This window comes from Panthera uncia, chromosome B4 (assembly GCF_023721935.1).
Source record: "Panthera uncia isolate 11264 chromosome B4, Puncia_PCG_1.0, whole genome shotgun sequence".
NCBI lineage: Eukaryota > Metazoa > Chordata > Mammalia > Carnivora > Felidae > Panthera > Panthera uncia.
In genome coordinates this window covers 47,151,720-47,174,997 of record NC_064809.1, presented here as the reverse complement: position 1 = coordinate 47,174,997, position 23,278 = coordinate 47,151,720, and the positions used below count along the sequence as shown (strand labels likewise).

Sequence of the window (23,278 nt, the reverse complement as noted above, 5' to 3'; positions counted from 1 at the left end):
CACACTCCCTTAATTATAGAGGCTTTATATTAGGTTTTAACATGGAACATGGAACATGGAACTAGTCTCCTTCAAAGTATTTTTTAGCTATTCTTGTTTATTTACTCTTCCGAATGAACTTTTGAATCTGTGTGGTTTCAGAAAATAAAAACTTGTTGGCATAGTTATTTGAACTACATTAAATAAATTAGAAAGAGCTGGCAACTAAGTGATATTAAATTTTTAATAGGAACAGGGTATATTTGTTTAAGTCAACTTTTATGTTTTTCACGAGTGTTTTAAAACTTTCTTCATAAAGAGATTGTTCATTTTATCTTTCTTATTATGATCGTAAATGGATTCTTCTATCCAACTATATTGTCTAACTAGATATTGTCTGTATATACAAAGGATGGATGGATAGATAGATAATTATTTTTTATATTTTTCTACCTTATTAAGGGCTCTTATTTTGTAGTAGTTTTTCTACTGATGTGGGGGATTTTAGATATATTGTTATATCATCTATAGATGCAGATCATTTTACCTTTCCTTTTACAAATCTTAAGTCCTCAATAACTTTTAACAGTCTAATTTTGTTAGTAATACTTTGTAATGTTAAATAATAGCAATGATATAGGAAATTCTGTTTTGTTTCTGACTTTAGGAGGAATATGTTGGTTATTTAATGCTCTCCTGTTAAATAGAATGCTGGCATCAGAGTATGCATGTTGTATTGTTTTATTCTTATACCACCGATTTTATTTTAATCAGGAATAGACATTGATTTTTGTCAAATGCATTTTCAGAATCTATGGAGATTACCATATAATTCTTCTAGAAATGTCAATATGCAGTTTAGATTAGTGGAACCCATAATATTAAAAACCATCCTTGCATTGTTGAAATAAATCTCACTGAATCCAAAGATAACATGTACTGAATTATGTGTGCTTTGTGATTTTTATAATTGACAATTCCGCATCAGTATTTATAAACAAAATTAGTTATTCTTTTGTGAAGTTTTCATCTGATATTGACGCTAGTGCTATATTTACATTACATAAGAATTTGGAATTTTTTTCCCTATGTACTGGAATAGCCTAAATAGCATTGGGGCTATCTACATCTTCAAAGGTTAGGGAGCATTTCCCTATGAAATCGTCTGGGTCAGTGAACTTGGTCTGCAAGGACCTGCTATATTAACTGCATTTTTAATAAACTGTAGTTTCCTAGAGACTTATTCATTTCATTTAGGTTTACACATTTATTTGCAAAAGATTTATAGAGTAGTTACATGATAATTTAAAATTATTTCACTTTGCTATTTATTCCCTTTTGTCAACTTACTATTGTATCTGTGCATCTATGCCTAATTCTTTTAACTAGACTACAAAAATGCTTTCTATTTTGTGGATAACTTCCCAAATATGATATTCTTTTATTTTGTAATTTTTTTTCTAACTCATTGGATTTTTACTTTTAGTAATTACTTCTGCCTTTATAAAGTTAATATTGATGTTATTTCTCTAACTTTTTGAATTGGAGGTCCGGTTCACATATTTTGTAATGAACTATGGCTGTCTGCTACCCCAAGTTGTGCAAGATATGTGCTCAGGCACAAACCTATAAATTTGCAAAACTTACCTGTTGTATTTTCCATATTTGAATGGTTTACTCCCTTCAGCCTGCATTTGATCACTTTCCGGTGCCTTCCAATAATTGTGCTTTATGTAGTGTCCAGATTTCACAACTGTCACCTTAGAAGAGTTCATTTGACCAAGCTATTGACCAATTACCAGAAGCTAGAATGTCCATCTGGTTTCTAGAAAACAGGTTGGGAAGGTTAAAAAAGAAAACAAAAAACGACCCCACTTTCCTTATCATATTTCCCTAAATCTCACAGCCTCTGCCTTAAGCAGAAGCACAAGAGGGAGGCATTCTTCATGTTGTGTGATTTGCATAAGATTTTGAGAACTCCTGTGAAATGATAATGGCTTGCACTCAGGGAAATAAGATTGCCCTCTGAGCCTTAAAAAATAAAGCAAACTTATAATATATTAAAAATTAAATAAATAAAATTACCCTGTAGAGAATGAAGGGCCCTGCGAAAAAAGAGAAATAACTAATGATATTGACACATTTAAGAAAAACCACATAGATGTAACAGTTCTACATAAAATATTAACTCCTGATTATTGAACAGGTTCTTATTTAAATTTTTAAAGTTTAAATTTTAAAATTTGGTTGTGAACATTTTCAACCTCACAGAAAAATAGGAGTAATACTAGGATCAATCCCCTTTACCTCAACGTTTTCCCTTTTTAATGCATGATGGTAATGTAGGTATCACTCAGGAATATGAGGAGGTCAAACATAAAAAAAAAAAAAAAAAAACTCTCAAATTTGCCACATCACAGAATAAAAAAGAAAAAAAGAAAAACGTATGCTATAATTTTCAAAATACACTAATAATAAAATTATCAGAAAATTATGGATGGAACAGAGCTTCTTTAATCTTATGGCTGTTTTCCAATCATTTTTAATATAAGAGTTTTAGACAAACTTTACATAAGTTTAGGAGACTGACAAGAATTTTTGTCATTATAAATGGTACCTCAACCAAGTATTATAGGTCTTCCCAGTAAAAAAAGGCAAAAAAGAAAAACTATAATAACAAGTAGATATTATTTATGAATGATTTCATTTACAATGAAATCCCAAGAAAATTACTATATATATTATAACTATAAGAAGTACAATAAATTTACTTAATAAAAGAGCCACATATAAGAATTAATATTCTTTCTCTAGTCCAATAATAATCAACTATAAAAAATTATATTTCACAAAATTTGCACCATTCCTAGGAATTAAAAAAGATGGCATAAGACCTTTATAGAGAAAATCTGAATATTCTGTTAGAGGATACAAAAGATCATATATGTCTGTATGTGTATATGGGTTAATAGCAGTTTGCCTCTAAAATAATTTATAAATTATACACTCCATGAAATTCCAATCAAAACCTCAGAAAGTTTTGAAAGGAAGATCCTTAATAAATTAACTCAAAAATTAATGTGACTGAATAAAAATTCCTGCAGAACTAACACATTTTGAAAAAAAGGACAAAGGTGTTTGTACTCCAGCAACATTGTACTGGGCTCACTGGGGCGTGGAGAAACGGATGGCCGCTGGCGCTTGCAGGTGTTTGGGTGCAAGCTGAGGGAGCCCTGAGGCTGGCCCCGGGGATCGCCTATGGATGGAGGCTGGTTTGCTGAGGATTGACTGAGCACTGAGAAAACTTCATCGCAAACGTAACGATATTTGGAGCTGAAATGGATGGATTTGATATGCGGCAAGGGTTTGACAACTCCCCGGGGTGGGGGAATTCTTTCCGGGTGACCTCTGCAACCAACAGGATCCGTACCCAGCTCTGAAAGGTATAATCAGAGTTTTCCACCGTGCATCACCCCCACCATCCAGTAACGACAAGGAACTCTTACAGAGTCAATTACATTGCAACCAAGAATGTCATTAAAACTTGCAAAGAGGCTGGGGTTTAGAAACTAATTTTAACCAGCAGTGTCAGTTCATCTTTGAGGGTGTCAACATCAAGAATGGAATTGAAGACCTCCCTTATGCCATGAAACCCATTGACTGTTACACGGAGACAAAAATCTTAAAGGAGAGAACAGTCCTGGACCCCAGTGATCCTGAGAGGAAATTTGTAACCATAGCCACTCGCCCTTATGTCACTTTTGGCCCCAAAGACCCCCAGTTGGTCCCCATCCTCATCGAGGCAGCCAAGAAAGGCAACATGAAGTTTGTGATTGGAAACGGGGAGGACCTGGTGGGCTCCACCTTTGTGGAGAACGTGGAGAATGTGGTGCACGGACACATCTTGGCTGCAAAACACCTCTCCCAAGGTGCAGCCGTCATTGGGAAGGCATTTCACATCACCAACGATGAACCCATCCCTTTCTGGACATTCTTGCCCCACATCCTGACAGGCCTCAACTACGAGGCCCCCAGGTACCACATCCTGTGCTGGGTGCCCTACCACCTGGCCCTTCTGCTGTCCCTCCTGGTGACGGTGATCAGTCCTGTCATCCATCTCCAGCCCCCTTTCACACCAATGCGGGTCACACTGGTTGGCACATTCCACTATTACAGCTGTGAGAGAGCCCAACAGGTCATGGGCTACCAGCCCCTAGTCACCATAGATGACACCATAGAAAGGACTGTGCAAAACTGTCACCACCTATGGAAGATTGAGGGAGGCACCCCGGAGATTGGGTCCTCTCAGTGCGTTCCCTGGCCACTAACTATCCCCTGCGGTCCAATAAACAAGCCTCCTTCAAGTGAAAAAAAAAAAAAAAAAGCCAAATATTTAAAATTGTGCAGTTCTAGAATAAGAACAAATAAATAGACCAGTAAAACAAGTAAAGAATGCATAAATGAATTTCTGTATACATGTAACTTATTATATATATCTGGGAGATAACTAATAATGAGGTAATCAAATGTACAAATTGCTTTTTCCTCTTTAGTTTGTACTTTAGGACGTTAACAAATAAATGTATACATCTGACTACATCAAAACTGAGATTTCTCTTTAATTAAGGACACTTTAGACAAGGCAAATGAATAGAAGATTGAGTGGGGAAGGTATTTTTAATTTTTAAAATTCACTAACTATATATGAAAAACCTCAATCAAAAGATTGAGTGCACCAGAATATCCACATAGTATTGCTTATGGTAGCAAAGTTGGAAATATCTAACATGATTATCACTAGTGGAATGACCAAGGAACATCTGATTCATACATAGAATAGAATTCCTATTGTAGTAGTCAGAAGCCATAACTAGAATTCTTAACTTTGTTGGTCATCAAGAGCATAATGTTGTGTGAAAAACATAAGAAAAATGCAATTACAACTTTTATTTTATAGCGTTAAATATATATGCATATTTAACTGACAAAATACCACCTTGCATTCTTCAAAGATTAAAACATGTATGGAAAGTGGATTGGAAGAACATATATTATAAATACTAGAGTGGGTGCCTCCTGAGGGGATAAGGAAATGGAATAGTGTTTGGGAGCTGGTAAAGGAAAAAATAATAAATATCACAAAATAAACATTAAGTCTTGGAATGCTTACTATAACGAGCCTGAAACCTCGCGAGGAGTATAGTTAGTTCTATTTTCCTAAAGGAAGAAAAAAAGTATTATTTAGTACATTTTAGGAAGAGAGGTTGTGGTTGTCAGCAATAAAAGCACAAAATAAGAAACACTGACTTATTATTCACTTTCCAGAGATGAGAATATTCTGGCAGACTGACTCAAATGTCCCATCCACCTTACAGACTGGTATTCAGCAACTATGCACCATTTTGGTAGATTACGGCCAGAGACCGCATTGGTGACAGTATCCATTTATCTGGGTTGGGGCCCTGCACTTTACCCACCATAGATGCAATTCCACTGTGGAGACTGAATAATCAAATTACCAGAATTTGATAATAGTAAGCATTTAGATTATGTAAGTGATCCCTCTCTTCTGAAACCATGCCTCCTGGCAACATCATCATTAGTTTGCCTATAGGAAAATATACCCTGATCAGAACAAGGAAATAACTGCTATACCTGCCTGCTGTTTGGTGTATATTAAGAACATTGATATTATAGTTAACTTTTTATAATACAGTGTCTGAACATACAAAGTTGAGGATGAGAACCCAGACCCTGACAAACTCGACAAAATGGGATTGCTTTCTATGTTCACTTATTTTTGAAAATTAGATATTTGTTTGGATTTTTTAAAATGTTTCCTGGTCCCATTTCAATATTTATGAGAAGTCTGAATTTGAACGATTAAAAATGGAATTTCCCAATAAATTTTCATTTTGAGGGAGCCTTTCAATAGCAAAGGACCTTTATTACCTGGGCTATTGTCTGAAGTGATTCTAAATTGTTATAAGATAACAATCAAGTTGCCCAATGCATGAGCATGCAAAACAAAGCATGGTTTCCACCCCTAGCTCCCAAAATATCTTATAAAAACAAGGAATGATATTTGATCCACTGCCTCCTTTCTTTTAATGCCTTCTCAGAGTTGACATTTTAATTACACATTCAACCATTTATTTTTTAGTCCAGGCAGGAATAATTTATGTGGTTTTTAACCATTTGAGTTACTCACAAACTAAGAAGTCTCTGAGCTCAAATCATCTTCCCCTTTTCCTAGAGAGAACCTCCTAGACAATGTGTGACTTGCCCTCTCAAAGAGAGGGAGACCCAAAGGACATCTAAACCCTTGCTACCTAGAGAGTAGAGCCTCAGCCCCCAACCCAGGTCTCCTGAATTAGAATCTCCATTTTAACAAAAGCCTGAGTGAATCACATGCATTTTAAAGTTTGAAAAGCGTAGGTTTCCCCAAGTCTGGGCAATCATCAAAATCACAGTAGATCACTTTTGAAAACATTTAGTCTTGGATCTTGCCCATGGAAATGCTGATTCTCTTAGTTTGGGGTGGGTCGAAATCTGTTTTTAAAACTCCCAAAACTTGGTCAAATTCAAGAACCACTGTAGAAAATGTTTTCATCAGTAGTGCCCAGAGATTAATTCCAAGTGTAAATAGCTGTTTGGTTGCATACAGGAAATTGCTCTCCCCTAATGTGAGAGATGCCAGTGCAACTCTGAAGCACCTAACAATGTATCCTTGTGAGATAAATATTTTGTCCTATAGAAAACAGCTGGAGATATGAAGTGATTTATTCAAAATCACATGGTTAGTTATTCTCAGAGCAGGAATTGAACATAAACATCCTGCCTCAAAGTACAGGAATCCTTCCACGATGCAAGAACTCTTCTTTCCTACATCTTTTACAACCATGGAGCCTAGATTAAAATTTTCATTTTACGTTTAGTGGAGCCCTAATTGTGCTTGCTCTCTGAAAGCTGGGCAAGAGTATGAGGAGGTGAGCAGAAGACCCCACCTCCACAAGTCTTGTGTTCCCTTCTCACTGGAAGACAGTACATTGGGCTAATGGAAATCCCAGTTACATCTTCTTTGTTTCCTATTAAAGCTATAAAGTACACAATTTACTTAGCTCCAAATTCTAAATTTGAACATTATTTTCAAAATTTATGGGGAAATAAAATCTTGTAACCTCACCACCCTACCACAACTTCTATTGTTATATCATCATTTCTAGGTTTTGTATTACATGTATTGACATAGCGACAAGTACTAAAGCTTGAGCTCCAAGACTTCCTCAAAATCCGCCCCCCCCCCCATCCAAAAACAGACTGTGGTGACCTGAGAGTCACTGAATCCACATTGGTGCAGGAAGATAGCAGCAGAGGCCCGGAAGGGGGAGTTTGGAGGCTCACAGAGAGAACTCCCTGTTTGCAGTCAAAACTTGGACATAGAGCATGTCTTTCATCCCAGTGACATCAACATAATTTCTGCAGAGACATTCTCCTTCTTCAGTCCTGCACAACATTCTGTTTTATTTTGATCTTTAAGGTAGTTAGAAAGAGTGACATTAGCAGCGATTTTGATTAGCCTTCCATGTTTGGATTTTAAAAACTATGTAGTTTTAACCAAAAAGAAATCGTCTTGCTTCAATATTTCCCCACTCTTCAGGCAACCATCCTACATATTTTTCGGGGGAAAATGAGTTAGGAGAGTGTTTTTGGAACTGTTGGCAGAGAAAAATGGGTTGGGCTTGAGTTTCCTCTCCAGCTATCCCACTTAATCCAGAACAATTCAGATCTATATGTTTTATTTATGTTGCACGTCCATGTTAAAATTTTAAAAAACAGGTGTCTGTGATTTTAAACATCTTGGGGAGTGGTTTGGCAATGGGGCTTTGATGTAGTGTGTGTAGGAAAGAGTAGGAGATAAGAAGTGCAGGGATCACGGGTGGCTGGGAGGAGTGGCAAATGCGACATTTCTACATGTTGCCATTCGTGATAGCCAACATTAGAGGTTGTCGGTACCACTGCTTTTCCCAAGGCCAAAACCTGCACATGTATTTTTCCCACAGGTGTTTTGCATTTTAAGCTGTTTATTTCTAACTGTAGAATGAAATAATCTGTTTCCTCTGAAAAATTTTTTTTATTATCAGCAAGCCTGAGAAAAGGTACGGTAAGAGTCTTTCCAGTATCCCTAAAATCGCATCTCCTTCACAGAAGTAAGACAGTGCGGGCCTGGTAGGAAAAAAAAAAATCTGTTTGTCATAGATTCGAAGTATCTGAAACTCTTTGATCCTAGTGAGAAGCAGAGTTCTTGGAACTCAACAAAATTTTAGCAATCTAACCAAACGTGGAAAAGATATAGTATATCACAACCAAGTACCATTTATTCCATGTATACGTGCTGGTTCAATATTCAACATTTAAGCGATGTAATTCACATAACAACCACTAAAGAAGAAAAATCACACATTATAAATTAACACAGAAAAAATATTTGATATAATTCAACTTTCATCCGTAATAAAACTCCTAGTACACCAGGAATAAAGGAGGGCTTTTCTAACCTCAGAAAGAGCATCTACAAATAACTTACAGCTAACGTCGTATTTAATAGTGAAAGAATGCTTTCCCTGTAAGACCAGAAATAAGGCTAGGCTATCCATTCTCACCACTTTTATCCCACACAGACCTGGAAAATTTTGCCATTGTAGTAATAAGGCATAAAAGAGAAACAAAAGGTTTACAAATTGGAAAGAAAGAAAACTACCACTATTTGCAAATGATATCATATGTATACAGAAAATTCCAAAGAATCAACAAAACAAAACCTTCTAGGACAGTTAAGTAGGGTGACAGGATCCATGATCAGCACACAAAAATCAACTGTTTTTCTATATATTGACCGGGAACAAGTAGAAACTGGAATAAAGCATGCAATACCATTTACAGTTGCTCAAAAGAAAGTGGAATAGTTAGGTATAAAGGTAACAAAACATAGTGAATCAGTTTGCAAAAATTATAAAATGCTCAGAAAAAGAATCGGACTTAAACACTTGGAGAGACTATACCATGATTATGGATTGGAAAATTCCACATAGCAAATACATCAATTCTCCCCAAATTTATCTGCCTGCTTATCAAAATGCCTATCAAAATTTCAGACAGTTTCATGTAGACATAGTCAAACTTATTCTAAACTTTATATGGAAAGGGTAAACGTTCTAGACCTTTATTTTTTTTTTTAATTTTTTTAAATGTTTATTTATTTTTGAGACAGAGAGAGACAGAGCATGAACAGGGGAGGGTCAGAGAGAGAGGGAGACACAGAATCTGAAACAGACTCCAGGTTCTGAACTGTCAGCACAGAGCCCGACGCGGGGCTCGAACTCACGGACCGCGAGATCATGACCTGAGCCGAAGTCGACCGCTTAACCGACTGAGCCACCCAGGCGACCCTAGACCTTTATTTTTCAAAACAATTTTGAAAATTAAAAATAAAGTAGAAGAATCACTTTTCCTAATGTTCCTAGGCTTCCTACATAGCTGAAAGAATCAAGAGAGTATAGTAGTACCAGAAGGATACAAATGAAGATCACTGGAATAAAATTGAGAACCCAGAAATTGACCTACACAAATATGTCCAATTAATTTTTGACAAATGAACAAAAGCAATTCAGTGGAGGAAACGTTGCTTTTTCAATAAGTGGCACTGGAGCAATTGAGTATTTATTGACCAAAGAAAGAAAGAAAGAAAGAAAGAAAAGAAAGAAAAGAAAGAAAGAAAGAAAATGAAACTTGACCTATATCTCACACATCATACAAACATTAACTTACACAAAATGTAACTTATACAAAGATAGGTTATGGATTTCATGTAACATTATAAAATTCTTAGAAAAGAACATAGTTATATACTGGGGATTTAGAACCAAAGGGTTCTTAACACTTAACACACCAAAAGCACAATTTATAAGAGGAAAAAATGATAAATTGGATTTAATCAAAATTGAGAACTTTGTTTAGCAAAATATCCTGTTAAAATACAGAAAAGACAAATTGTGGACTCTATATATTTGTTAAACCACATAGGCCTTATATTCAGAAGCATATGAAAATATGTTCAACATCATCAGCCATCAGTGAAATAGAAATTAAAATCACAATGAGCGATAACTACATACCTATCAGAATGGCTAAAATGAAAAATAGTGATGACACCAAATGCTAGTGAGGATGCCAAGAAACTGGATCACCTATATGTTGCCGGTGTGGATATAAAGTGATAAAGCCACTCTGAAAGACTGGCAATTAAGGCGGGGAAACCAAACACAAAACCACCACGTAATCCAACAGTTGGCTCCTGGGCCGACTTACTTAAGAGTAATTAAAACTTATGTTCACAGATAAACCTATGCACAAATGGCCATAGCAGCTGTATTCATAATAGCAAGAAATTAGCAAAATTCTAGATGCCTTTCAACAGCTGAATGGTTAAACAAACTGTTACCTCCATACCACATTTTCATTCTACTTAGAAATGAAAAAGAATGAACTATTGAAACATCCAATTTGAATAGATTTCCAGAGAATTATGCTGCTTTAAAAAGATCCAATTCCAAAAGGTTCATACTATTTGATTACATTTGTATAACATTCTTAAAAGGACAAGATTATAGAAATGGAGAACAGATCAGTGCCTGCCAGGGGTTAAGAAAGAAGGAGGAGGGAGGTTAATTTCAACAAACCTTTCAACAAAGGTTAATTAAAAATTTTAAAAAGAGGTCATCTGATATTACCTCTGATGCTGAGAAAACTCAATAAATTACCATACTATGCTTTTCTATCCCAGAATAAGAATTTTCTATGCCTACTCTTTGAGTACTTCTCTCCCACTCTTGACCTTTGCTGGAGACACTGTGCTGTAGACTGTCAGCACTCACCCACACTCCTTATGATTTTATCACTGGAGTGGAAATCCAACCAATCTTAAACTCACTGAAGGCTTTCTTTGCGGGCTGGAACCTGCACAAACCTGGCAACAAGTGCTGAGGGAACAGTTTCCCTTTTACACTAATCTCTGTAGCATCCCCTAACCCACAGCCCTTGGATGAGCAAACTCTGAAGTGCATTTTCTACATCAGCTCCCAGGGAGTTCCCCAGTAGAATCAAGATCCAGTAGCAAACAGTTGTAATTGGCTTGTCATGCAGCGCCCATTTTTGCCTGGCTTCTCTCCCTTTCTCAATTTCCCACCCTCTAGCTGGTTTTTTCTTGGGAACACCACCTCCCAGTCAAACTTCCTGCATTGGGTCTGTTTGTATTGGGTCCTTGTATTTGGGCCTGTTTCTGAAAAACCCTAAACAAGACACATAACTTCAAAATTCTGGCAGTGAATTTTGGTGGGCCTGGTATGGTCTCATTTTTCCTCTGCCTCCTGCATTTCACATTTCTGCACTTACATGGACCTTGAAAGCTTGAAAATATATGAGATCTGAGGTCCTATTCTATTCCCATTCTATCTGCTTTCAGCTATGAGCAATGAGTCCAGTACCTATCCAAACATTCATGGTTCTAGTACAATTGTCGTTCCTTATTAACTCCCTGAACTCAGCCAAGACACAGGACCTCACTGGGTCTTTTATTTCTTTCTTAGATAAATAGGGATAACAGTGCTTTCCTGACTGCCATCACAGATTTGTCATGAAGATAAAATGTGAAAGTAAGTGGGAAAGAATAAATCATGATGAATGTGAAGTCAGAACACTTGTGCCTTCATTTTCACAGGGAAAATTCTTTCTGAAATCCCACTTCCCTGCTGGGACTGGCTAGGGGGATGGAGGAGTCTCTGCGTTGCCCATTTCACCTTCCCCTTCAGGGCTTTCTCCTCATTCCGCCAGCCCCGAATGGCTTTTGTAAGCAGTGGAGGTCTGGTTATGTTCTATCTTGTTAGGAACATCAAGATATCCAATTCCCTTTTCACAAATCCTGCTCCAATGTCATTTCACCTTCAGCCTAAGCCAGCAAAGGAGCTTCAGTGCTGCAAAAAGGACTTGTCTGTTCATTTTGTTGTCTTGCATGAATCTCTAACAAAGCCACTTGATTTTTAGGATTTTCTCCCTCCCCACAGTCACAACAGAGCTATGCCATTTTTCCTCTCTTTCAAATTCAAAGGGAAGATGTGGCCCAAGGCAGAGAATACTTAACAGATACTCATTTTCCATGTAGCTCTCCCCCTGCTGTGGCTTAATGTAGAGATGATGAAGGTAAAGCGCTCATATAATCTGGGTTTTAAATAACTGTGACAAAGGTCTCTCTCACACTTCCTGGCTAATGTGGTGCAGATCCCTTGAAATGAGAGAAAACTTAAGAGTAAAGAAACGAGAAATGTGTGGGGGCTCAGGTTCTAAGAAGTCAGCCCTCCAAAGCCTTCTCCCGATTCCAAATTCTCTGTTTCTACATTTTTTAGAGGCAGTAGCAGCTATAAAACCAAAGAGGCTTTTACATTATACTCTTATTGTATAGCTGTGTGGCCTCCAACAAGAGATTTAACCTTGTGAGCCTTCCTCTGAAAAATGGGGCTAAGAATGATGATACCTTCCTTGTGGGCAAAATGGTTAGTTCCTAGCACGTAGTGGGCTTTTGGCAAATGTTCACTGCTTTTATCATTATCAACATCATCAACAGCATTAATGCTATTTCTTCAAAAGTATTGTTATGGTCATTTAGGATTTTCTTCTTAGAAGATGTATAGTTGTTGACTAACTTTTTCTTTCTTTGAATGGCAGATATAATGGGGCCCCCGGGGTGGCTCAGTCGGCTAAACATTGGATTTTGGCTCAAGTCATGATCTTATGGTTTGTGAGTTCAAGCCCCGCGTTGGGTTCTCTCCGCTGTAAGTGTCGAGCCTGCTTGGGATCCTCTTTCACTCCCTCCCTCTCTGACTCTCCCCTCTCTCTCTCTTTAAAAAATAAATAAACATTTTTTTCAACACGGCAGATTATTCACTTGCTTCCAATGGCATAGAAGAACTGGCTGATTTGAGAATCTATCCTACTCCACAGAAAGACAAAATTTTCATAAATATCCTGAGAATCACCAGTTCTTCCCCTGTAATGCTTGGCATGAACAATCAATGACAAGAAAAGGTATCCACCTGTGTTTCATTCATATCGTCTTTAGTTTCTTGAAGTTGCATCATAAAGCAGATATAGATGGTTAAGTAAACTAATTACCTGCCTATTTTCAGGAATTAAGGTGTACTTTTAAAATATATAACCGACTTTGTTTCTTTTTTTAGAGGTAGTTTTAGGTTTATGGGAAAATTGAGCAAAGAGTATAGAGTTCCCATGTACTTGTGTACATTTAAAATCAAAGAAATAATAAAACGATAGTTACGAACCACCTACAAATAAGACTCCATATGGGTACAAAAAGTACATTCTCTTATAAAAGAATTCCCTGGGCAAGTTTTTAGCAGGGTATTCTAGCCAAAGGAAATAATATACAATGGCACCAAAGTGAAAGCAAGCATGAGAGAGTCTCAAATTAAAGAGCAATGTGCTTGAGAATAGGATGCAGAGATTATATAAATAAGAGGTGGTGCTTGAGAAGAAGCAAAAGCAAAAAAGCAAAAAAGATATTGAAAAAGTGTAAAGATTTTACCTTACAGGTAATAAGGATCCACTCAAGAATTTTGCAAAGAAAAACAACATAATGAGACAGTGTGTGTAGGGGCCAAAGGCAGGCTGCCCTGAGATGACCCACTTGAGCATGAAGATCATTTTTGAGTTAAAAGTAATCAAAACCCAGGGGCGTCTGGGTGGCTCAGTCGGTTAAGCATCAGACCTCAGCTCATGTTTGTGAATTCAAGCCCTGTATCAGGCTCTGTGCTGACAGCTCAGAGCCTAGAGCCTGCTTCAAAATCTGTATCTCCCTCTCTTTTTGCCCCTCCTCTGCTCACACTCTGTCTCTCTCTCTCAAAAATAAATAAACATTAAAAAAATTTTTTTAAGTTATCAAAATCCAGCAGATTCAGGAAAAGCTCTTTGCTTTTTTATACTTCTCCTTTTCATTTTCCCAAACCAGTGAAATGAGATAATCAGGTCTCAACTGCCTAAAAAGAATTTAGATAGAGGACTTGCTCCAGGAAGAGAGCAATCGCAGTAGATAACTACACTATAATATGAACTAGGTGTGGTAGACAGGGAGGAACGTAGCAAAGGCTCTTTGGTCAAAGTCATCTATGTTCCATTGTTTCTGAATGGCCCAACAAACATTTGTGTACCAAACATTTACTCTTTTTCATTTTCCTGTGAGTCGCATTCTTTCCCTCTGAAGTCCCAGACTTCTACATCCTTCTCCTTAGTTCAGGATGACACATGTACCTCATGTTGCCTGACTGTCTCTGGAAGTTCATGTCTGTGTGGATTCCCCACACACGTGAAATTAAATATACTTTTCTCCTGTCAATCTGTCTCTTGTCCGTTTGATTCTTAATCCTGCTAGAAGGACCATGAAGGGCAGAAGTCCAATAGAAGGACCTTGAAGGACAAAGGAAATTCTTCCTCCTCAACATGTACTGAAGTCCTTCTGAAAACAATATGTTGGATGAATTAAGGAAAGTCAAGTCTAGGTGGGTGGGAACTAATGAATCTGTTGAATAATTAAAAGGAGATTGTTCAAATGAATGTCATTGGGACATTCAAGTAGAACTATCTAGTACCATGTAAGATGTCATACTTTGGAATCCAGAAAAAGATATTTGAGCTGGAGATAAGATTTGGGGTCATAAGTTAGTTGATGAGATTTCCTAGGGAGTATGCATAGAGAAGAAGGGGGGGGGGAAATAAGATCAAACCCTGAAGAATACTAATATTCATAGGAACAGCCAGAGGAAGCAGCTCCAGTGGAAAAAGAGCCAGGTAAGGGTGATGTCATGGAAGCCAATAGAGAAAAAAATTTTAAGAAGGAGGAACTAATCAATGAGGCTCTATGAAACATGCTTCTAATGTATTTGGTTACCAGAAGGTCATTGACAACTTCAACAAGGAGGAATTTGCAATAGATTGAGGTGTGAAATGTAAGTCAGTCTTATGCATTGCTGAATCCCTACCACCTAGCAAAAAGATTTGTTCTTCTCACTGTTCAGTAAATACTTATTGAGTGATTACACAATATATCTTTTCCTAGGTCATGTAACAGGCAATGAGCAAAGAATTGTTGTTCTTTCTTGTCAACTGTACTTAACATTTAGTGATCCTCACTCTGATCTGAAAGCTTATCTGACAGACTAACACAACCACACTCAGCTACACTGTCTACATTCTGTGTTCCTACTCAATAATTCTTGCCAATATTTTAGAGCAAAGTCTTGCTGTTTGCAAAGTAGCTTAAAATAAAATTTAAATACTTTAAAATTTTTAATTGTAAAAAATGTAACATAAAACTTACCATCATAGCCATTTTTTAACTATATAGTTCCCTATTGTACTATTCCCTATTATACTATTAAGTACACTTACATTGTTGTGCATTAGATCTTTGGAACTTTCTCACCTTGCAAAACTGAAACTTTACCCACTGAAGAGAAACTATTTCTCCCTCCCTCCAGCTGCTGGCAACCACCATTATACACACTGTTTCTATGAATTTAGCTACTTTAGATACCTCTTATAAGTGGAATCATACAATATTTGTCTTTCTGTGACTGCCTTATTGTCCTCAAGATTCATCCATGTTGTACCACATAAAATGGACCTATTTTTAAAACATAGCTATCATATGTTTTCACTTATATGTGGAACTTGAGAAACTTAACAGAAGACCATGGGGGAAGGGAAGGGCGAAAAATAGTTTCAAACAGAGAGAGAGGCAAACACATAAGAGACTCTTAAATACAGACAACAAACTGAGGGTTGATGCGGGGGAGGAGGGGAGAGAGGAAAATGGGTGATGGGCATTGAGGAGGGCACTTGTTGGGATGAGCACTGGGTGTTGTATGTAAGTGATGAGTTGGGAATCTACTCCCAAAGCCAAGAGCACACTGTATACACTGTATGTTAGCTCACTTGACAATAAATCACAGTAAAACAAACAAACAAACATGGTTTCAGTGTTTTTCTTGTAAAAGTTCTAAGAGTCCAACAACACATGCAAGTCACACAATTTCCAGTTAGGTAGGAATCATGAGAATTTTTCCATCCATTTTGTGGCTATCCTTAACATGGAAGAGATCATTCTTCTTATTAGAAATCATTCCATGACAGGGAACCGCTAATTTTGAGAGCACTACTGCATTTTTTCAAAAAACTACTGCTTTTTTTTCAAAAAACCTCATCATTAAAAGCTACAACACTCTACTCTCTGTACTGTTCTGAGGATGCATTTATCGAATCCTAGAATTTGACAGACGTAGAGGAAGTATAGAATGCCAGTTTAGAGCATTTGTTTTTCTTAAAACCTCCTAACATTCTTCAAGTCACCTTTGTCTTTCTGGCTACTAGCCCTTCTATTCCTTGTATCATTAAACTGTAGTTACTTATTAATCACCCCCTAGAAGATGGCTGCAGTAACGATGTGCCCGTAGGGTAAGCTGTCTGGTTTGGGAAAATGAAAAGGGGGAGACATATAAAAGAAGAGGGTTAGAAACCATCCCTAAAAGCCAAAAACAAAGGAAAGGCAGTCTGGCATCTCAGCTGCTACCTCCTACGCTACTAGATTTTACTATAATTAAGCTCTCAGCTTCCAACTTAGTACGACTGTGATCTCCAGCAGCATTTCAGATATAGAAAGCCTGAAACACATTTCCGCGTGTCTTTATGTGTAGCTTGGTCTTCAGAAAATTTGCAAATGAAAATGAAACTCTGAAATGATGTCTAAGTCTCTACATAAAGAGGAGGTGGGGCTAATCCAGTCACTGTACGTATATCTACGCTTCTGAATTCTGCCACATGTGGTATATCCCCGAAAGAACTGGGTGCATCTTAGTCGATGTCGTTTTTCCTCTTGGCCTGGTGCTAAAGTCTAGACTGCTGAGGCAAACATGTTTAGTTATTTTGACTAGGGTTGAGCAAATAAGCACTAAATCTTGCCTCAAAACTTGAGCTGCTCCTCATCATAACCTTTTAGGAAGCTCCAAAAGGTCTTGTTGCCTTAGGTTTTCAGACTGGTGCTTCACTTGTTCCCCTGTTGTCTACCAGCCAATTCCAGTCCTGAAAAAATATATATGCTTTAAGAAAGGTTTATTGGCCCTCCATACAGGATATAAGGGGGAAGGGGAGGAGGGGGAGGGGAAATCCATGATTGTTCTGTGTAGGGAGTTATTGAAAATATCTAAAAGTTTTTGCCAGGCAAGTATTCTTTCCACCATGGAACACAAGCAGCTTATAGACATATCGTGATCTTATTACTGAGATTTAATTAGATTTCCTTTTTGGGAAGGCCTATACCTGCACATTGAGATTCTCAGAAATTCCTTTAGATGGAAGATGCTAAGAGTTGAATTTTACTCTCCCGTCTACCCAGATATAACTGTTCACTCTTGGATGCCTTATAACTGCTGTTGAGCCCCGGGGTTAGGTGATGAAGGATGGCCTGCATTTTAATTAAACTACATGATTCTCCCCGAGGATGGATTTGACTCTCTCTGCCTCCAGGTCCTCCGTAGTTTTGAGTTACATGCCCTCAGCCTCTGACTTACGTGTGAGGCACGGCCATACAAAAATAGTAATTCGTGACGCTTTTATGGAGAACACAATCACAAGATATGGTCTCATGTATTACTTTAACACGACAACCTGAGATAATCGGGTCTGGAAACAGAGCCTCATTTCATAGATAAGAAAACTAAGCATAAAGTCATGATTTAAAGACCAAGAGGTGAGCAAAGTGGGATCCTAGGTTTTCTGACTCTCCATTGTGATTTTCATCTGCTGGTTATCTGTGTAAGCACTAAAGGGAAAGCCACATTGTTCTCAATATTTCATCTTCCTTTCAGCTTTCTTTCTCCCCTCATCCCTGCCTCCCCCTCATCCGGTCTTCTGCGGTTCTCTGGAAGTTACCTCTATGTCACAATAACCAGTTCACATTTACCCTTTGTAGCCACTTCCTACAGCTTCCTGAACTTCTGGTTTTCCTCAGCTCCAGAAACCTCTCATTCTGTCAATGCTCTCTTAGATTCTTGGAGCCAAGTCACATGGAACTGACGGGACATAAACAATTCAGTACAGTTGGGGTGCCTGGGTGGCTCAGTCGGTTAAGTGTCCAACTATGGCTCAGGTCAAGATCTCACAGTTCATGAGTTCAAGCCCAGCATCGGTTCTGTGCTGTCAGTGGGGAACCTGCTGTCAGTGGGGAACAGACACCCTCTGTCCTTCTCTCTCTCTCTGCCCCTCCCCCCCTCAGAAATAAATAAACATTAAAAAAAAATAGTTCAGTGCAGTGGTTCTCAACCAGGTGATTTTGCCCCACGGGAGAACTTTAGAAGTGTCTGGAGCTATTTTTGTGCTCCTGGCATCTAACAGGTAGAGATCAAGTGCTGCTAAATATCCTACAATACACAGGGCAGCCCCCAAGACAAAGAATTACCTAGCCAAATGCTAATAGTGCCCCCAAATGTCAAGGTTGAAAAGTCTTGGCTTAGAGCAATAACCCATCCCATACAACAATATCTATTACAAGCATTTACCCAAAGGAGGAGCCAATGTCAGGTCTTTTGATCACCAGGTGGTTGGAGAAAATAATAGGTTTCGGCAGAGGAGATGGGGTAGTGGAAGGGTATGGTGGTGTTTTCAGTCATGTCATGGGATGAATAACCTACTTGGATTGTGTTAACTGATAACTCTGGACACCATAAAGCCACATTCAGTTTGCAGCGTTGCTCCATGGCAACACAGCAGAAACTTGCCACAAGGGGAAAGTAGAAACACGAATGACTCCAAAATTCTCTCTTTCAGAGACACCGAAGGTTTGTTATGAGGCTGCCCCACAGTGGGTCTCCAGCTTCCGAAGGTGACCTCTTGGCAAATGAGTCGCCAGTAACCACATAAGATGAATATGTGATGGGCAACAGCCTTGAGGATCAAAAGACAAAAGATACGTTAAATGTAGTATCCCATGGTGAGGAACACATTGCAGACATGAGACCTTGAGTGTGAGATCCTCAGTCTGCCTTACTGGATCTGTCAGAGCAGGTGGTCATGTAATTTCCATTCATTCTGTACAATAAGACATCTTTAAAAAATTCATTCTGGGACCTATGCCATGTACATTTCTAACCAACAGTACAAAATTCCATTCCATCTCGTGGACAAAGAACAATTTGCTCTCAGCTACACCTTCCTTTCTTCCTTCTCTGACATCAATTCCGTTCTTGGTACCTCCTCTTGAGCCCCACGTGGAACTAGCTCGAAGACAAAGATGTCTTTTGACCCTGCTATGCCTCCACTTTCATGTTCATGACACGTATTTACAATATTCGAATGAGTGATCATCACTTAATTCTAACACATTTTTCAGGAAAGAGCATTTTCCTTAAACATTTTACTTTCCAAGTCTAATTATCTCAATCCCAAGAATTTCTCCCTTCCCATTTAGCTAAATCCAGGGGCCACTCTTTATTATCTACTTTCTGGATCCCAGTTTTATACTTGACATTTTTGTATGCTATGTGCTTAACCACTTTCCAGCTGCAGCTGCAGACATGCTCAATTTTTATCTTACTGCTTCTTTATGTTACCAGAACACTATATGTACTCACATTGCTTCCTTTCCTTCTGTGTGTACTATAGGACTGGAACTATATGAGGATGTAAGTTCTAGTTGCCACCAAGCATGGAAAACTGCATTTATTTTGAACTTGCATCCCAATTGATGGTAACCCACTAGTTACAGGTTAGTTTATCTACTGAGATAAATGGGCTTGAACTAGCTACTAACGTTTCTCCTTTCCACAATCAATTTTGAGAAACAACTACATAAGGGTGTGGGGGTGGGGAGTAGGGAGGAGTGTTTGTGATTATAAGAAAGAGAGAGAAAGTAGGAAATTATTTTGGTGTATTTAAGGGTGATAGAAGTTCTTTTTCTTAAATAAGATCCTATCTGTGACATTGGCCTATGTAGTACATAGAACATAGCACAATTTCCCCTTGTTCTTCCATTTCAAGATTCAAAGTACAAGGATCATGCTAAGAAAAGAGGGATTTGGGGCTGCATTAGTTTCAGTTCACTATTGGAGCCTCTTCCAGTGGTTGACCCTTATTTTTCCTTTGGCAAGGATATATTTTTGTTTTGCTTAGAAAATCTTTTGCTGTTGGCTGTGGTAGACATTTCAAAGAAGGACAGGATGAAGGAAATGGAATGAACTGTGTGATAGAACATTTTCCTTGATTTTTTCCCCTCACAGTAGAAGAATGGGGGGTCATTTAGGATGAGAAAAATAGGATGTGTTTTGGCCTCCCTGAAGCAAGCACCATATTATTTTGCCTTCCCACAGAGCCTAGTTAAATTTCTATAACCAGTGAGTGTCAGGAAAGTATCATTATCTGACGGTTTTTGTCCCAAAAGTCCAAGAAAAATACTCAAATAAGAATTTCATGTGAAAATATACATTGTACCTTTATAAGAAATTACTGTTTAGAAAGTTAAATGAATCCACCCAGTGAAAAGCATACATGGCTTTAAACCTTTCAGTGTGCTGCTCCCTAGTGAGCGTTTGTTAAAAAGACAGCTAGCTCTTCCAGAACTGTACCACAGGCAACAACACTGGGGTCTGTGGGGCCAGATAGGTAGTGGTGTTGGTGGCAACGGGCAGAGGGGATCAGGAAGGGCAAGAAATCCACCAAAGACCCTGAGACCGAAATACAGAGACCAAACCTGGGTGTTCAATGACTACTTATGAGAAGTATCACCACATTAATAGATTTTGCAGACTAAGCCAGCCCCAGGCCTAAGCCATGGCAAGCCCAGTGATCATGTAGGCACTGTCTTTTGCAAACTAGGGACTGATGGGAGTAACTGAGAAGCAATGAGCAACAGATTGGTCTACCAGTTGGTGTAAAATAAACAAAAAAAACCCCGAGGTTCATATACGCAGTCAGAATCCTGTCTCGAACAGCTGCCTGCATTCTTAGAAATACACCAACTATCCACATTACCTGCTCGTTGTAAGTGGTGTCTTCTCACTTCCTTTTATTATTTAAAAAAAAAAAAAGTTTTTTGAGAGAGAGTGCATGCAGATGAGCAGGGGAGGAGAAGCAGAGGGAGAGGGAGGGAGAGAATTTTAAGCAGGCTCTGCCTCAGTGCTGAACCCAACACAGGGCTCAATATGGCAACTGTGATATCCTGACCTGAGCCAAAATGGTTCAACCAACTGAGCCACTCAGGTGCCCCTTCTCACTTCCTTTTAGTCTTTAGAGTTACCCTACGTACACACAAAAAATTATTGCAGGAAAGATGGAATTTGTGTCATGTTGGGGAAGGGTTGTGTTTGGGCTCCTGCTGTTAGCAGGCCCAACACGGGCACTCTGTCAAACATGAGTTGTGGGTAAACTGAACCACAGCTTACAAAGGATGAGGAGTTTGGTGGTTTCACCACCCCAGTAAGTAGTAAATCTTTTGTTTCAGCATTCTAAGGTAGCCTACTGTCCCCTACTTCGGTGTGGAATATAGGAGACTAACTTCATCAAAAAATAAAATAAAAAAGTAAAATACATTTTAGATGTCATCTTCTTACATAGCAACCCCATTCCCTTTTGACATTTTTATTATTTTTTTAATTGTAGGAAACATATTGGCTATTATTTTTAATACCTACTGTCTATTTAAAAAAATTTTTAATGTTTATTCATTTTTTAGAGAGAGAAACAAAGTGTGAGCAGGGGAGGTGCAAAGAGAGAGGGAGACATGGAATCTGAAGCAGAATCCAGGCTCTGAGCTGTCAGCACAGCTGACATGTCCAACATGGGGCTCAAACCATGAACCACGAGATCATGACCTGAACCGAAGTAGGACGTTTAAACAACTGAGCCACCCAGGCGCCTCTGTCTCTTTCTTTTGTAAGTTTTGGGGTTTGTTTGTTTGTTTGTTTTGTCTTTGTTTTTGTTTTTTTTTTCAGTAATCCCCAATACCCAATGTGTAGGCTCAAACTCACGACCCCAAGATCAAAGGTCGTGTGCTCTTCTTTTTTTTTTTTTTTTAAATGTTTATTTTTGAGAGCGAGAGAGAGACAGAATGCAAGCAGGAGAGGAACAGAGAGAGAGGGAGACACAGAATCCAAAACAGGCTCCAGGCTCTGAGCTGTCAGCATGAAGTCCAATGTGGGGCTCGAACTCATAAACCATGGGAACATGTCGGTCGGATGCTTAACCAACTGAGCTACCCAGGCGCCCCAGGGGTTGTGTGCTCTTCTGACTGAGCCAGCCAGGGGCCCCTACCATGTATTTCTTTAATCCTAATAATAACAAACCCTGGATGTAATCTGAATTGTCCAAGAGAGTTGCCCATGATTAGGAACCTAGTACATGGCAGTGCTGAGAATTAAATGTTTTGTCTAACACTAAAGACACTATGCTCAAGTGGCTTTCTTGCTTTCTTTCTTTTTAAGAATCATTTCTTTTCAAGACATACCTAATTCTGTTGCTCTTTGGAAGATAATTAGTGAAGTGGATGAATTAATATGACCAAAGATGACCCTCCCTCTTCTCCTGAGTAACATGGGCACTTGTCACCATGACTTTTTGAGATGATGTCTGACCCAAGGGGGTCAATGGACATTTCTAATCAGCCATAAAGAGAAACTAAAACCGTGACAAAATTGTAGGCAAAGTAATTTCTGGACAGATGAAACCTTACAATTCCTCTCAAAATAAACCAATACAGTAAAACCTTGGATTGCAAGTAACTTATTCTGTGAGTGTTCTGAAAGATGAGCAAACATTTCTAATAAATTTTAAGTTGATAAGTGAGTTATGTCTTGCAATATGAATAGCACCTGATGTCAAATGTCACATGATCACTACTGAGCCAATGGTTCTTCTCTCTCTCTCGCTGTGGGATTGTGGGTGCTCGGATACTTGGTCTCAGGCCGTGATGTTTGGCAGAAATCAGTGATTTTTCAGAACGTTGGAAAGTGCCCACAACTGGCACTGGTGTATTTTTTTTTTTTTTTTTTTTGGTCACTTCAAAGGACCTTTGGCTACTCCTTTGCTTTTCCATACAAGGGTCAGCTTAGGAATGCTTTGCTTCATTCTAGGTCATTGGATAGCTTCCTGGTTAAAGTTGTACAAAAAGAAAAGATTCCATTGAACCAAC

General features: G+C 38.3%; 1 pseudogene; it reads left to right on the top strand.

Annotated features, from left to right (window-relative positions):
* The first annotated feature begins 3,317 nt into the window (after window positions 1–3,317).
* Window positions 3,318–20,867, top strand: LOC125919811 (sterol-4-alpha-carboxylate 3-dehydrogenase, decarboxylating-like; annotated as a pseudogene).
* The last annotated feature ends 2,411 nt before the right edge of the window (window positions 20,868–23,278 follow it).